Source organism: Benincasa hispida, chromosome 7, assembly GCF_009727055.1.
Source record: "Benincasa hispida cultivar B227 chromosome 7, ASM972705v1, whole genome shotgun sequence".
In the NCBI taxonomy this organism is placed as follows: Eukaryota; Viridiplantae; Streptophyta; class Magnoliopsida; order Cucurbitales; family Cucurbitaceae; genus Benincasa; species Benincasa hispida.
The window spans coordinates 5031365-5035259 of NC_052355.1; the positions used below are offsets into that span (position 1 = coordinate 5031365).

Below are 3895 nucleotides of genomic sequence, written 5' to 3' on the forward strand. Positions count from 1 at the left end.
AATTTATCTTATTAAAAGTACTTGTTTTTCTTACAATTTCAATACTGTTGGGTGTTAGATAATTTCTACGAACAGATTGTTGGTCGTTTACATTATTTAGATGAAGCTTCAAAACATGTTATTACTTTTTGAAATATTTAACCAGAAAAACTTGTTTAGAAGTTTCTAATTTCTCTCAGATTTGTTATCAATAAATCATACCATGAAAAAGAAAAAAAATTAATTTGTTAGCTCAAATGATAATATATATATTACATCACTCGATTCTTTGAGCATGGTGCTTGAACTGCCAATCTTGCAGATAAATTGGTAGCATCGCCCAATCCAAACGACTTTGCAGATACATCAATGAAACAATTTTCCATACCAATGCAAGTATTTTCCACCAAAAGAGCACTATTTGTCACATCCCATGAGCCTTTTTTGAATGAACCACATTTTCCCTCTGGATTTCCATAGCTAGCAATTTGGATTTCAGAGATGATATGCCTTCCTTGATAAGACAACTCTAACGTGCTTCCTTCATTAGCATTTCCACATATTGTTCCTATAGTGATGGTCTGAACTGAGACTTGTTGAGGATCTCCACCAATTTCTTCAAACAAAACCAATATATTGGTGTCATCTGATAGAAACGATCTTGGAACATGATACCATCTTTGGGAAAGATTTCCACAATTTCCAATGCATTTGCTAAGGTCATATGCACCTCTATAGTCACAGGTTGCATTGCAACTATCATCAACTATCATTGCTAGCAATGAAAGAAGGCCAAAATCGACATATGCTTTGTCCATTTACCCAAGCCTGACCTTTTCCCATTCCTTGCATGTCCAATACTACAGGGTCAATTTCTGAAGGTGTCTTAAAGCTTTTTTTGTACCATGTCATTCTCCTTCTAATAGATTTTTTATTTAATGTGCTCCAATTTGTTCTCTGTGAGAATATTGGGTTGTAAAGTTGCTTCATTTCTCCATTTAATCCAACCTTATAAGACCATAAATTTGATGACAAATCAGTTGTGACATTTCCATCTCCAATTAGATAAATGGGACCTTCATCAATTCTAGTTGACACCATGTCATAAAATCTTACTATGGCACTCGGAAGGGATATGGTGTTGGTTCCAACTTTTAATAGAATGGGTTTCTCAAATACAAAGTTCTGACCATTGCTTCCCCATTGCGACCCAATGTACCTTCTGTTTACAAAGGCATGAAGCACATGACTTTTTGTATTCACTTGGAGAGTTACATTTTGAAGTGAAGACGTTGAATTGGTTTCAACATTTGTCATATACCATAAGTAGTCACTAAAATCAACCGTGGTTCTTTTTTGTTCCAAAAGAAGGTTTGCGTAAAATGTACCTTTTCCTTGTAGATTGTCTCTCATGGGCTCCGGAGCCCAAACCCACGACAGTTATGCATTTTGCTTCTCATTCTTCACCTTCACAAACATAGAAGTTTGGGAATTTATTTTTGCAGTGTTGAAAACCTCTTTGTTGCAACCGTTAAGAATGTTCACAGACCAAACTGGTACAAAATACTTTCCCTCTGCCTGCAAATCTATGGTAGCATCATTGCTGCCATATGTGTTACTCAAAAAACAAAACCTTTCACCTGTTGTTGGGTTAGAGAATTTTGTTAAAGTAACAAAGCTACTAAGTTTTTGGTCTGAATGGGTGCTGTTGGTGAGAATCTTCTTTCCCATTTTGATGGATGCATGGAGTTGTTTGAGATGTCCCCATTTGGGTTGATTCAAGTTTCCATATTCATCAAATGGGGCATTGTAATCATAAGACGTAGTAATGAATGGACCTCCCGATATTCTTCCAAAGTTTGTGCCTCCAAGATACATGTAATAATTGTTAAACACACCACCAGATTGGAAAAATCTTGCTACAGAAAAAGCTACATCTTTTTCACTTCTATAAGGGTCTTTATCGCCCCATTTCTGGAACCATCCCACCCAATTTTCAGTAAATATTTTTGGGCTCTTAGGATTGTTAGGACTAAAGTTATCACAATAGAATCCATTGCATGTATTAATAATAGGTTGTGGGGCATCACTTTGTTGGCACATGATCCATGAAAAACCAATATTGTTGGCAAAAGAATTTCTAAAATATTGTTCGACCTTATCCTGAAATAACTTATCCCCGAATTAAAAATATTACACCAAAATTTTGTTTTCCCAACATGGATTTGCTAATTCATTTTCTATCTTTGGTTTGAATTTTAAAGACATCAACTTCATTTGAGTAATAAAGTAAGGCTAATAAATTCAATTATAGTGAGTTTGAGTTTTGTCTCATTAGTTGAACCTCATGTATTCGAGCATCTTTCTTCAACTTTTTTATTTTTTATTTTTAGATTTTTCATTTTGTGCATTGGGGTCATATAATAAAATGGGACATGGTAAGCAAAATAGATTTACATCTGATTTTGGTCTATCAACTCTAGCTTTCAATTTTTTTTTTTTTTTTGTCCTCCTCTTTTCTAAAAATGTATACATTTTGTGATAATGACATGACCTTTAACTTGATGTTGAAATGAATATGCAATTATATACCCATGTTAAATAAGCCGCCAAATAAGCAGGCTAAAGTTTTCCAACTTTTCAACAGAATGTTCTTGCTATGTGTTCTGTGTCAAGAATGATGTCATTGAAGGATTTCTAAATCAAGAGAACCAGTGAGTGAAAGCAGATCGTTCCAAGCTCCATTGTGAAAGAACATAAAAATTTACAATCAAACAGAAACAGTTATGCATTATACGATAAATTACAATATGCTTCATAAAGAACAAACAAGGGATCGAGTAAACAATACCTTTGAAGAACTCCTTCTTCACGTATCCCTTGATCATTCAACAACTCTACAATCAAGCACGAACACAACGAGTCTTTAGAAAATCCTCAATCATCAGTGAGTGCAACTCGATCCTCAACCCTCAAACAGAACTGGGAACCACCACGAGGCTACCTTGGTATTCTCAGTGTGAGAATCCAGTAGTTGTGGCCTCTGTATGGATTTGGATAGAGGGATGGAGGAATAGAAGAATGAGTAAGCAATCGAGTAAAGAATAGAACGATCGTGTAGAAGATATCAGTCTACCGCATAGACTCGTCCTCGACTGTGTAGTAAGTAAGTTCTATCATATAGAAAACTTGTTAACTATCGTTTACTCTATCAACAAGTTATCGTATAACTTAGTCATGTAGCATGGAATGAATCTGAAACTATTTTTCTTCTTTATTCCATTTAGCCATAAACCGTCTATAAACACCCACTAAGGTGGTTATTAAAGAAAACAAAAATGAATTATCTTATATTTAATTATTTATAAATATATACAATAACTAACTTATTATATTATATTTATAATCTATAATTTTAATATTGCTTCATATGCAACATATAAACCATAGTTCTTTTTCTCTTTTATGGCATTTAATATAAATCATATTTATATTAATTCCTCCAATCAAATAATAATGTATCAAATACATTAAATCAATTATATCATATATAATCAAATTCCCTCTTGTTAATTTGAACATTTCAAACTAACCCAAAAACTAATTCTCAACTTGAATCCATCGAGCTACCAAAGGGACCTTTTGGACCTGTAACTTGAAGCTCCAACGGTACGTGACTAACTGACTAAACTCTTTAATCACGATATCCACCATCCTTTAACTGTCGGGCACTCCACTAAAGACCGACAGCTGCATTTTTCGCACTACAAATATATTTCTGTGTCCATTGGATATAACCAATCAACAGTACGATGACTCTTCACAAACTGCTTATAAGTACAGCTAGGCCAAATTGTTGTTTTGCCCCTATAGTTACATCTAACTCCTTAAGTAGCATTGATTCCTCTAATGAACA

At 34.1% G+C, this 3895-nt stretch overlaps 1 pseudogene; it reads right to left on the minus strand.

Moving 5' to 3' along the window:
- Nucleotides 1-251: 251 nt before the first annotated feature.
- LOC120081657 lies at nucleotides 252-2082 on the minus strand (annotated as a pseudogene).
- Between the last annotated feature and the right edge of the window lie 1813 nt (nucleotides 2083-3895).